Source organism: Pteropus alecto, unplaced genomic scaffold, assembly GCF_000325575.1.
Source record: "Pteropus alecto unplaced genomic scaffold, ASM32557v1 scaffold81, whole genome shotgun sequence".
NCBI classification, from domain to species: Eukaryota; Metazoa; Chordata; class Mammalia; order Chiroptera; family Pteropodidae; genus Pteropus; species Pteropus alecto.
The window spans coordinates 17,460,936-17,475,352 of record NW_006433378.1 but is presented as its reverse complement, the minus strand read 5'-3'; positions in this window follow the sequence as shown (position 1 = coordinate 17,475,352).

Here is a 14,417-nt window from a genome sequence, read left to right as displayed (position 1 = left end):
TATATTTTACCCTTAGCAGACTAAAATGCCCTCCAGAGAGTACATGCATCTGAGTTGTAGAAGCAAAGAATGACAATCTGTTTCCTATATCATTAATTAGATCAAGTGAAAGTGTGTCTGTGGGTGGGAGTAATTTTAAGAAGTCTAGGAAACCGCTTAAATGATGCCAGATTTCAAAATAGGCATTGGAAAATCTAGGCAAATCTAAAATGCTATGAATTTTAATTAAATTCTACAACTTCATTAATAAACTGAGCAACTTGGCACATTTTCCCCATAAACACCAGGAGATACGTTAGGGAAGAATGAAAGTGTCTACAATCGCTAACCTGCTAGCTCCAAGCAAAACCTTTAATACCCAACCTATCACATTGTACTTCTTGCCCAACCCTTCTGGATCCAAAACCCATCATTCTACTTTTTTCTTTGCAGATTTACAATGCCTCACATTGCAAAAAGACGCCAACGTCCTTCTCCAACTTTGCCTGGTTATAAATAACCTATTTTTCCTCTTAACTTCATTAAAACTACCTTTCTCACTTCTGTGAATTTCATGTAGGTATTAGAAAGAAAGTAATCTAATGAAGTAAATTCAAATATAGCATATATAGCTAAATAAAAAATATATAACTTAAAATGTTTTAATATATAAAATGTTTAAGTAATGATATAAATATAGCTAAATTAGTATATAAAATTATATAGAGTCCAGTTAAATCATTTCAGGATTAGGCGTAATTTGAAAGGAGGGCTTATCCTTAGCCCTAATGAATTTGTAATCAACAGAGAATCTGCAACCTTAAACACAGTAATAACAGGAATGGGCTGGAAATTACATATGACTGTCGTCTTGCTCTCACTACTCAGTCAGCTGAGTTGTCACCACCTGTAGCTTTGAGGTTATCTGCCTTCAGGCTAGCTTCACACCAGGGAAAGGGGAAAGCCAAATATCAGGACTAAAACCCCATTCCAACGTTTTTTTCTTTTGAAAGTCTTCGTGTTTCCCTGTGTGATCTGCTCCTGCACTGCCTCAATGCTGACGAATCATGGTTGCCTGCCTCATGCTCCTGTAGATGTTTCCTGGGAGATGATGTTCCCCAGTCCCTTTCAACTCAGTCCATGTCATTTGGAGAAGAGACTTTTGAGCAGGCTCTCTTCATGTATAGTTTGGCTTTGCCTCCAGCTTGACTGAGAAGAGTTGTCATGGTGGTGTGTCTGGTTTCTCTGCTGTAGACTTTCAAGTGCTTACAAGGAATGATAAAGATTAATTCTGTTTATAAGATGGGAGCAGCTGGGAGGGTTCACTTGATATAAGTTTCCTCTAAGGAAAGAGGTTATTAATGAAAATTGCTGATTTGAGGCTACATGTATTCCTTGAAGAGTTAAGTAATTTCACCTGCTAACCGGCCAATATGAATGTGGATAATTAAAAGCAGGCAGTTCACAAAATATCAACAACCAGTAATTTGAAGCCTATAAGAAGGGCGTTGACTTATCTTCACAATGTTTCCACCCTCTGAGTACCTTGGAGACATTAAGAAAAATTATTGGTTAATACTGATCCTTGCTCTAAAGAGCAACTTGTGTAGGTTATTCTGCCAAGAAGCTGTTGTTTTAAGCAATTCACAAAGAAGGCCAGATTGGTATGCATTCTCTCTACTTAAGTATTTCTGGTTTGAATTATTCTTTGCAACATCAGATCTGGCAGAAGAGTGGATTTACGGTGTACTGGTGTTTACATGGTAGAAGTGGGAGGCTGTTTCTAGTCCCAAGTTATACTGGGGAGTAATTAGGTACAATAAAATAGATCTCTTCAGATATAAGGCCAATGGCTTCCTCTTTAAAACACTTTTCATCAGCAAGAATGTTTTCTTTTAAATGTAATCCCTTAACAATCTCTTCTATGTGTGTAATATTTTTTCAAACTCTAGCAAAGGATATTTCAAAGAGTATATTTAAAATAGATATTCTCTTACATATGTAAAAATACATAGTTATATTTGTAATTTGACAAACCAATGTACAGAAAAAATTTTATCCTACTCTTCAGGGCAAAATTTTATTTTTAACTTTATATTTATACAATGAAGAATATTTTAAAACTTTTTATTATTCATCTTTCTCTACAAGAAAAATTTAGTGACCTACTAACGTTGTTGTACCACTCTAAGAATCTTAGTTCAAAGAAGTTTAGATCCCACCTAATTAGCAATTACTAGAAACAAAACTATTAATTAGACATTTTTTTAGGCTTGATGTTGTGATAATATCTTTTTCTGAAAATTAAGCCACTTATGTAGAACAACCAAAGAGAACCAGGTTTTGACCAGTCTCTCGAAATCTGGGTTTACAAAATCCCTAATATTGTCCTAGAACTGCCCTCTCTGATTTGAAATTTTTGCCACTTTAATATTGCCCTCTTTCTCAGAGAGAATTCAGATAAAGTGAACTACCAGCAATTTTGGAGTTCTAACTTGTCAACCTGATATTCTTATTGTTGATAAATAATTTATACTTGAAATACAGGTGTTTGAATGAGTTATGTAAGGAGTGTATTTTTTTCTCTCAGTGCTTTCTGTAGACATCAAACCACCTGAAAATTTGCATTTCAACATTTCAACATAGTATAAAAGTAAAATTTTTAATTTGCTAAGATTTTCTACCAATTTTTGATGTATTCATTATAATCATAATCTAATAACTCCACAGAAATAATGCAAGAACGTGATGAAGGCTGACATATAGGCTGAAAATTTATCAGCCATCTTATCAATACCAAAATAATTTTAATAATAATGATTAACGACTAATGGAAATATTATTAATCTAATTTCTACTGAGTTTTATAATAAATATTATACATACATTTGTATTTAATCTCCAAATAATAAAGAAAAAATAAAGTACAATTTTAGTCTATTCTCCTTTAGACTAAGAAAGAAAGTGAGCAACAGAGAAGTCATGCAATTTGACTAAGGTCTTACAGTTAGTAAGTAGGAAAGGGAATATTCTGGCCATGTTCCTCATCATTCGATTTTCTGTTCTTAAAAATAATGTTGTTTATTTCCTCAATTAATAAAGTCATCAATGATTTCCAAGTAAAGACTATATATACACATGAAATATGTAACTTTTAATCAAGCCTCTAACTAAAAGAATTGATTATGAAAGGAGAGAGAAAGAGAGTGGCTCCTAAAGAGAAAAACAAGGCAGAGAAGAGGGATAAGGAGAGTTTGGCTTATGATGAGACTCACATTTTAAGAATATTGGAGTAGAGTGGTCTCAGAGAAAAGGTATCCTGTGATTTAAGTTCTATGGCATTGGGGGTTGGGGAAGAAGGTATCTGAGGGACAGGAAACTCACAGTGAAAAATCCCTAAGGAAGCAGGAATCCTAGAGTGTTTGAGGAGCAGCAAGGAAACCAATATGGCTGAGGTAATAAACAAGGATTAGGTAGTGAAAGATAAAATTAGAAAGGTAAGGAAGGGAAAGTAGACATTTATAGGCCAGTATAAGGCATTGTTGAATTTTTGCTTTTACAATTTGCAATAAAATTTGAAGCCACTGGGAGGATTTGAAAAGAGAAATTATATGATGTAACCTATATCTCAACAATATCACTTAACGGCTGTGTTGCAAATAAGCTAGGAGGGGTGGGTGAGCGCAAAAAGAGCAGTGATTCAGCTGACACAGTTCTCCCCTTAAGAGATGTCAATTGCCTGGAAGCAGTGAAGATAGAGAGAAGGTTATTTTGAAGATGAGCTGTTGGCATTTGTAAGTAGATCGTGCCTGGAATATGGTAGAAAAAGAAGAGTCCAGGAGGTGAGATGGGTGGGGTCTAGCACATAGGTGTACAGTTTGGTGCTGGGCAGCTGTTCCCTGGATGGTTGAGGTCAATGTTCTTTTCTGATTGCTTCACTTTTCCCAATGAAAGAGATTATTACTTCAGTGTAGATCTAGAGTAAGAAGTTTTAGAAATTTAAGGAGAAAGAAGAAAATAGAAAATAATTATCTAGAAGAGTGGCAGAGTAAATGGACCTGGAGAATAGAGTTCAATTACTTGACAGCAATAAAGGGTACCTTGAAGTTAGGGATCATGAATTTAATATGAGATCAGACAGCACAGTTCTGTGTTTGATTCCAGACACATTGCGATGCAGATGCAAGTGTAAAATATTTGGAGAGTTGGATTTAGCTAGAATTGGAATTTTGCCAAAGTATTGATTATGGGAAAGAGGGACAAGGCCGTTGAAAAGTAATAATGCTTTTAGTTGACTATAAATTTAACCTTAGTAAGAAGATAAGTAAGAACATTAGGTAAAGTAACCATATAATTGATTGTCTAAACCAGGGCACTATTAATTATTATGCTGAAATAATAGATTTAAACAAAGGCTCTCATCAAACCAGAACATATGGTGACTCTAAGATTAGGGGACATTGGACAAGGAAAAGGCAATAGGATGAATGGCTTGTGAGTTCATGTAGGATCAAAGGATTGTTGGAGTCAGGGTATTGGATGGAATGAGCTAGAAATGTGAGGGATCCAAAAGTGGTACACTTAAAATTGATAGAATGGAACCTTTGCAGTTGCTGTTAACAACAAAATCATGACTGAGTGAGAGGCTGAGGTAGGAGGAGGACAAGAAGACTAAAAAGAAAATGAAAAACAGCGGCTCATCTATATAAAGGTCTAACAGATGTTGTTATTCACAAAATTATAAAAAGAGTACTTTGGAGAGAATAATATTTACCTAGGGGCTAATATCTTTAGGATATAAAAGTATTTGTCGTTGAATCAGCAGACACTTGCCCAAAGAAGAGTAAATAATGTTACAATCCAAAGACATGAAATTCAACACTAGGAGAACTTAAAAAGGATGAAATAAAAATTGTCTCAGAGCTTCAATGAAGCAAAAGAAGCAAGGGACACACACACCTACTCCATCTCTAGGCCCATAATACCAAGTTTGTTGAAGCGATACAGCTGCCGCTTGACATTACAAGAGGAGTCGTTGTGTAATCAGCAATGAGCCAGGTTTCAGAGCAAGAAAGTGAAGAAAAGTTTTATAGAAAGATTGAGAGTATAAGGAATTTGACTGTGTTATCAAAACCTGGGAAGCATAAAAATAATGCTGAGTGGAAGGGATCGAAGTAGGGAATGGTGAATGGGATAAGAAAAATAGGGTGCACTCTATGGAGAGATTAGAAACAAGAGGATGAGAGGACTGACATCTCAGAGATAAAGGACATGATGAGACTGGGCCTTTTAGTCCCAAGGCCAATAATGATGGTCAAACCTTTGCCGTTGAGAGAAGGATGTTTTCAGGCAAATGAAGCACAGTGACTGAGATGTAGAGAATGCCATCTGGGCAGACGTCCTCAGTTGGTCCGAAGGCCCCCCTTCTTACTAATGTCTGACCCCACCTCCACCCTAATATATCAATTGGCCCATGGTTTTTTTTGTTTGGTTTTTTTTTTGTTTTGGCTTAAACAATAGACATTTATTTCTCACAGTTCTGGAGGCTGCAGGGTCTCAAGATCAGAGCACCTTCATATTAGATTCTTAGTGGGGACACTCTTCCTGGTTGCCTTCTTGTTGTGTGGTCATGTGTTGGACAGAGAGCCAATTGGTCCATGTCTTCAACAAGCAATTTCATTTTTCCATAATTTTTACCAATTAATAAATTAGGGTAAAATTTATTAATGTTAATAGATGAAAAATTGATGTCCTTTCAGGTGACATTGTTATGTAAAATTAAATGTTTTTCAATTTAAAGCTTTCTATTATGTTTAAAGTCAAACGTTCTAGAAGAACACATCTCTAAGTTTATAATAATGGCTTTAGTAAAAATTATACAGAAAAGCATGATATGTTTTCATATATACTTTTTAGTAATTAAAATCGTCTATTATGTTTTATTTCATATTGTATTTTAAGAAATTTTTAAAACTCTTAGTTTTTTCAATCTAACAAAAGATTTTTAAAAATTTAACTTTCAACAACACTGTTATCTATTTAAATATTTTAGTAAATGTAATACCATTGGAAAAAAAAACATTTAATTAGCATATAGTCAAGTATTAATTAACATACACCATTGCATAACAAATTAATTTTTTAAATTAAAAACTCTACCAGTACTTAATAGTTCAAGTTACTTATTTTAGCTTATTAAAAGCTATTTAGACTAAAACCCTAACTCAAAGAGAACGCAAATATTTGGATGGCTAATAACAGCAGAGGAAAAATTCGGTTTGGATACCTCTGTTTTTTTATTTATTTGGACAAACAGAATGACAAAAATAAAGTCTGTCTGTATAAATGTATGGTTATTAACTGATCACCAGTCAGTATCCAAAACCAATGATTCTGAGTTTTCCTATGGTTTCCCCTTTTGACGTTACTGTATATTCTTTATTCTATATGTACTATATTTTTCCACCTTTGTTCTTTTCATAGATCTTACTAATAACAAAAAAATTGTTCTGCTAACACATAGTTTCAAAATTAGGGTGGTAATCTAATATCTGTTTCAGTAAAAATAAATATGAAAATAGATTGATCACAAAAATACTTGTAACTTCCGACTACATTCCAAAATACAAACTCCCTGCTCTGACTAGTTAAGTAGAGGTTATTTTGAAGTATTCAGGAATGAATAAGTTTTTTTTTTTTTTTAATTTGTGTTTTCTTACACTTTGAAGGGTAAAAAGATCTTCTCAGATGCTGTCTTAGTATGAATGCCAACAGGAATTGCTTGTGGTTGAGGCATTCCTTCCCACACAAGCCCCAAATGCTAGGGCAGCTCTCTCCATAACAGGTTAACATGTTCCTACAAATGTTCCCTTGCTCTGAATGGCCAACATGAAGTTTAAAAAGAGCCAGAATAGGATGTGGGAAAGCAACAGTACAAAAAAAAAAAGAAAAGAAAAAAGAAAAAGTCATGTAAACAGCTTCCAGTCTCCACCTAATTTCAAATGCCCAGTTCTGGTTCACTGCTCACTGCTTCTTCACTAATCTCTGATGAAGAAAAGATAGATTGAGTATCCATGGTGTTCTTTCAAGGAATTATGGAAAAGTTCCCTCCTCAACCATGGACATGTGCTTTAATGTTTTATGTATATTGTACAGATATGTCATCAAAGACCCAGCTACATCAAGGAAAATGAATTTTGTTCTAGACATTCCCTATGAAGCCATTGTAAAAGTATTTTTGCCATTTATCCTTCATTGTGTGTTAGGACAGGACTTCTGCTGACCATCTCCTCAAGGGTCTTCCACAGCAAGTTCCCATACTATCTCATGATTGTCTCCCTGAAGACAAGCATGAAAATAAGGGAATATGTATTCTCAACAGTGGGCCTAGTCTTTGTCTTTGAAGCAAGATACAGCAGCTAAATTATCTCCATTTTTAAAGGTTCTCAGACCCATAGGCTTAAGTTAGGTATGAATGGTCTTGGGTCCTCATTGAATTTACTGAGTCTTAATTCAAAATTAGGAAAGTGGATAATGTATTGGAAAAATGTTTTCTTACTCATAGCTTAATCATGTGAAACCTTTGAATAAGACCTGTTAGTCTCTGGCAACTGTTACCTTTGAAATAGAAATATTTCATGAATTCAGCCAGCTCTTTTCTCTCTTATATAGGCATGCACATGTGTGTGCCCATACATGCACACTCACACACAAGCACACACACACCTTGTATTTCAGTGATAAATATTCCATTCACTACTCAAATTTTTCTAACTGCATATGTCCAAAGAGAGTCTCTTCTCTGCATTAGTTAAATCTGAGGACACAAGAGAACTGTTTTCTGGGCTACTGACTTTGGTCCAGCTTCTATCAACTTTTAAAAATAAGATCATTGTTATATATCTCTTCTGAATTAATCTACAAAATAGAATTAAAAGTAATTACCACTAAAGAATTAAAATAGAGGGAATAAAAAACTTATTTTTCATTTTATACTTTTTTTGATGTTTGGGCTTTTTCATTTACATATCTTACTTTTATTATTAAAATGAACAAATTTATTATTTTAAAAATAATAATAATAAGATCATTGTTACAGACTGTACTGGCTCTTTAGTGCTGCCATAACAAATTCCACAAACTAGGTGGTTTAAACAATAGAAATTTATTGCCTCACAGTTCTAGAAGGTAGAAGCCCACAAAGTCAAGATGCCAGCAGGGTCTGTTCCTTTCTGAGGGCTGTGAAGAAAAAATACATTCCATACTTTTCCCTTAGTTTCTGGTGGTTGCCAGAAATCTTTGGCCTTCCTTAACTAATAGCAGCCTATCTCCAATCTTCGCATGGTGTGCTCCCTGTGTCCTTGTCTCTGTCCAAATTTTTTTCTTTTTATAAGGCCATTAGTCACATTAGATTAGGGACCCATTGTACTCCATTGTAACCTCATCTAAAATTATTACATCTGCAACGACCCCATTTCCAAATAAGGTTACGTTCTGAAATACTGAGATAAGGACTTGAACATATAAATTTTGAGGGGACAAAATTCAACGCATAAAACTGACCAAAACATTCTTAGAGAAAACAAGTCCTTGATTCATCATTTGATCTTATTTCTAGTATCTCAAATTCAAGTTTTTCTATTTCTGTTACTTATTTATGTTTTGAATATTTAGAGTTCCAATGCATTTTCATTTTCTTCTTGAAACTGGAGTAGGCATTTATTTATTTATTCAATAAACATGTCTATTATGTATATATTATCTTCCAGGTATGAGGGACACAGTGTAAAACAAATATTAAAAATCTCCAGCCCTAATAGACTGTAGCCCCAAGTGAACAAGAAATCCAATTTTTAAACCAGTGTAGAAAGCTTAAGACCACAACTTGTCATCTATTATTAGGAAACGATATGCTTTGTTTTGATTTTGATAAAAGATATGCTTTGTTTTGATTTTTTTGTTGCTGTTTACAATAAAAAAATGACATCTTTTAAAAAGTTAATTGTGAAAGAAATAATTTTTATTCTTTAAGAAAGATCTAGGAAGGCCCAAGTGTCTCACTTCAGTGATATTGGTAGTTTCAATGCAAGATTATCTTTCCAATTGCTAAGAAAGTCTAATGCAATAGTACTCTAAGATGCAAGACCAAAAGTCTGCAGCAACCTAGGCAGAGAGCAATTAAGAGATGTCTGTTCTTAGTCTGGGAAAATTTTTTAAAAATGAGTAGCCTTGGGAAGAGATGGAGCCATAGCTTAACTTGACTAAGTATCATCATATTGCTCAGCAAAATGGGTATAGCAGTTTTCACTTCCACCAGAAATGTATGACATTTACTTTAATTCCATGTGACTGGAGACAAGTAGGTACCTCTGGACAATAAATTGTGGATAGAAGTGCCATGCGTTATTTATTTGCCAATATAAAGCCCCACTCCACCCCCATCCTACATCCATTTCCACCCCAACTCTCTGCCTAAATTCTTTTCCCATTGGCATGGTGATCAACAATGTTTCATTGGTTATGCTATATAGGCCTGGGTTTGTGAGTGCATTTTACAGAGGACTACTGTTGACACTGTAATATATGTACACGTAGCATGAGTGATAAACCTTAGGTGTTTTTAGACACCAAGGTTTTGGTGTCATTCATCTTTATAGCTTATACTAGCCCATCCAGATAGATTCCATGATGATACCAACATTTGACATTAACCTGATTTGTAATTTTTTCTAGTCTTAGATATATAAATTTATATTCTCTTATTGTTTTAATGTGTTTCTCTAATACCAAAATATACTGTGTATCCTATCATATGATAGTAAGATTTTTGTGCTTCTTTTTCTACTTTCTTGTTCGTTGATACTGCCCATTTTATAGTGCTATCTTTATGCACCATTGATTTTCATGAGTTTTATTCATGTTTTTTGTTAACCCCTTTTCATTTTTAGATATTGCAAATACTTCTTCCATTCTGGCAGCTTGTTTTTAACTTCATCTGTAGTGTCCTTGTTGGGAGAAAAAAAAAATCCTTCATTTTTATATCATCACAGTGTCAATAATTTCATCTTTGATGTTTTGTTTAAGAAATCCTTTCTGATCTCTAGATCAAAAAGATAAATTTCGACTTTTTTTAACTTTACAGGGGTTTTTTTTATTTTCATGTTTACTTCTTTAATCCATCTAAAGGTTTATTTTCTTTCATAGAAAGAGAGTTTTTCTTAGCACTATGTAATAAACAATCAGCCCTTTCACCACTGATTTGTATATAGAGCCAGATTGCTTGTATTCTAAGTTCTCATATATTTGTAATGTGATCAGTGACTCAAATTTGTTAAATATTTTTTCTTGGGAATCTCATTTGGCAAGGCATCTCATTCCTATGGGTTTTGCATTTTATGACTTGCAGTGCCCACCCATAAGGATTGGGAAGTGTAAAGATGAATACAAACACTTCTGTCATTGTGTAACTAAGACCATTTGTTAATATACTTTCATACTGGATTAAATAGATCAGCTGAACTATTGCATAAATTTTGTATACTAGGTTGGGGAATAATGAAGATAAGAGATCCAAAGAATGAGATGTTTGGTTGGAGTTCCTGAGAAGCAGGCCCTGCGATGAGAATTTGTATACATGCATTTATTTATGGATGTAAAAGAGCCCTGGTGGAGAAGCTGGGAAGTGATACAAATGGAGTAGGTCACTAACAAAAGGCGGTGACCACTATAGGGACTATAGCTTAACTCCACTGGGAAAACTGGAATTCAATGTAGGACACAAATTTTATAGTTACTATCCAAGAGGGATGAAGGAGCTGGGGTGTTTACAAACAAAATTCATTGTTTGAGAGCTGTGTCTCTGGTTTTCAGTGGACAGTAAATGGATTGCAGCCTGGTGAGTCTCTGAATCAGAGAACTCAGTAAGGCTGCGTGGAATTCCTGACCCCAAAAATCTATGAGATGGTAAACGTATCATTATAAGTGCCTGATATAGAAAACTAATATATTTTACTTTACATATGTATTATTTATGTTTTTATACAGAAAATGTAAATGAATGTAGCAATGGAACTAGTAGTCAAAAGCACAGTGTCCTTACAGAATGACTCATTTCCATATTCTGAGAAGCCTTGCGATTCCTATACATGTTAATGAACAACAGCAGATGCATTAGAACGACTCTTACCTTCATAACAGCAATCTATCATACAGTTTAGGTTAAAAAAAAAAACAAGCAAACAAACAAACAAACAAAACACCTTAGGAAAACAAAGGGAAAACTTAGAATGAAAATAAAAAGAGACTGCTTTTTTTTTTTTCTCACAGTAGAATGACAACAAATAAATTTAGAAGAAATGGTGAAATTTGAAAAGTACCATTTGGCAATCATGGGAATAACAAATAATTCATCCAAGAGACACCAATAGAGGCTAAAACTGTGGATAAAAACTTGATGAGAAATGCAATATTTACATAGTTTCAAAATACCTCCCACATTTTAAATACACACTGATAAACACACACAAGTACACAGTCATATTCATCCATAACCCCTACAATTGTAACAAGATTTTTTCTTTCAAATAATTGTAGCCCCCATTATAACCTAGCAGATCATTAATGTGTTTGTGTATCACTTAAAGATAGAGCATGTTCCAGATTCATGTGGTTTTTACAAGCCAGTGCCATCTGTTTACCACTGAATGTTTCCTACGGCCTACTTCCCACCACTTTAAAGACACTCCATCAAAAGGAATATCTAACTGCCCTTCTCAAATGTGAGTGTTACAAATCATTCCTTTAGCGAAATATTTGCTTCTTTAAATTTCATATTTTAAAAGCGGCATAGCCAGGGCAGAAACAACAACCAAAAAGACATAATTTCTAAGTAGCAAAAGTAACAAGTTTTCATTATTTCTCTCACTTGCCCATTTGGCACAATTCTTCCCCCACTTCACAAAACCTCTGTCCAGAAATTCATCAATAATTTTTAAGATGTTAGTCAATAAACTTTATTTTAACCTTGAGTGCAGTTGGGTTTTAGTGTGAGATTCTAAATAGATTAAAATCTCTTAAGACACAGAAATAAATATCCTCCGGAGAAATTTCAAGCATCGTAGTCATCAGTGAAAGAATATTTGGAGCAGGAACCTTCTCAGAAACCACATTCTGAAAACACTCCTCTGCTGGACTTCATCTCACTAAGCTGGATGGAGAAAGAACCCTGTTTTAGCATCAGAAGGAATTGATTCCAACAGCAGTCTGTTATTCACTACAAGTGTGACCATGGACAAATGATGAAACCTTTCTGATTATCAGTTTAGTTAAATGCATAATGAGGATAAGAATATTTGTTTCTTAGAGATATTACAATTGAGTGTTATAATGCATACAAAGAGTCTTGCAGATAGTAGGTACTTAATAAATGACAATTATTAATGATTGAGTCTGCCTATTTGCATTTTCATAGTGAAATAAAATGGTCTGTATTTCCATAATTTTGGTTCTTTCGATAACTTTATAACTATGATTTAATATTCTACTCTTTAAAAATGAGATATGTATAAATTTGAAGTGAACTTAACTAGAAACTTGTTGTTTTGTTAAAGTGAAACTTTCTCAGTAGTAAAAACATGTTCATTGCTAAGTGCTTTCAATTTCTACTCTGTAGTGGCATGTTCAATAGAAATGGAACTATTTCACTACTTGTATTGGGGTGTAACTGATATGGGAATTCTACAAGCTTCTGAAAACCAATTTTGGGGTATAACCTGAGAAGAAAGTGCGAGAGGGAATGCACAGATATAGGATTTTATGTTGTCAAAAATTCATCATCATAAAATTGTGTCCCTATTCCATAAAATATCCATGTTTTGTACCTTAACAACACTTTATTTGTGAAACTAGAAAGTCAAAAACAGAAAAAAAAAAGAATAGAGTAAATGATTTTTGTTTGTTTTTTAAAATTCTTCTTGGAGGTAACATTGTCACAAAGAAAATAAACAATTTACTATTTTGTGAAGGAATATGTTCACAGGATTTATTTCATAAATAGTTTATCCATAAATTATAGATGTCTGTGATATCAGAATACGAGCCAAATTTAGATGACTATTAAGTTATACTTTGAAACTATAAAGAAACTAATATATGCTGACATTAAAATTTTGTTTTGTTTTCTAGTAAATCATAGTTTAAAGATCTTGAACTCATGGAAGTCAGGTTGATATTATTTCTGCAAATTGATTTTTTATGCGTTTTCAGCAAGAGTAAAAACAGTTACCATTTCAAGTTGTTTTTTTTGTGTGTGTGCAGATACTGTTCTAAGCACTTCATTTAACCCTTAGAACAACCTGTAGGATATGTATTAAGATCCTCATTTTTAAAAAAAAAGAAAATTGATTCTTTTTAGAAGTGAAAGAGTTCCATTTTTCCAGCATCACAAGAGCAGAACCAGGACCCAAACCCAATTAATCTTATTTCAAAGCCTTCCAACTGAACCCCTGGGACAGACATGAGTATATCCTCTGTGGATGCTGTTCATGTTTTATATATATTAGCTTTTAACAGTGCTCCCACCTTCTCTGGGAAGCTGATGAGAAGCTGACAGTAGAGCTGCCAGCCTCAATCATGATAAAAGTGCCAAAAATTACTTGACCTCCAAAACAGCCCTCGTAAAAGCCTGTTATGGCTTTGTGTGTGAAAACCACAAGAAAGTTAAGAAACAAAGAAAGTTAAGAAACAAAAGAAAAGAAAAAATGGCACAAATATTTGTGGCGTACATTCTTTATCAGGTTAACTAGTTGTCATCTTGGAGAGGGGACTTCTTGTTGGCAAGAGACTTCCGGGAAAAGAAAAGGTAGTAGCACTAATAAGACTTTTCATTTGGAAACACATCACAGTGACCGAAACACCAGGTGGGGCGTACCTAAGCCAGTTGAGTTGGGAGGTCAGGTGCTGTAGCAACGAAGAGAAAAGGTGATACAAATAAAACCTAACCCCTTTATGGGTTCATTAGGATCATCTCTACTCACAAGAGACATCCTGGTAAGCAAACAGATTGTATGAACGATACTATATGTTTAGTTTTTAAGAGAGACTTTGGTGTGGGTGTCAGTACTCATGGAACTTAGGTGAACATAATGAGTAGATGTTGATCTTTCCAATAATTATAGTTTATTCTGGCATAGCATTATACTCTCATAAGCATTCTGTAATGCAACTGAGCCAGAATGACCCCTATGTGACAAGATACACGAATTAATCAATTGACTAACCTAAGAGTATATTGCCATTTGATAATGTTGATAAAGTAAGATAGAAGTTCTCAAACTTTTGCTGTGAATACAGTTTAACGGGGTATTTATTAAAATTCAAATTCCTAGGTACAACCCTAGAGTTTCGGATTCCTCGGATGAGGCTCAAGGATCTACATTTTT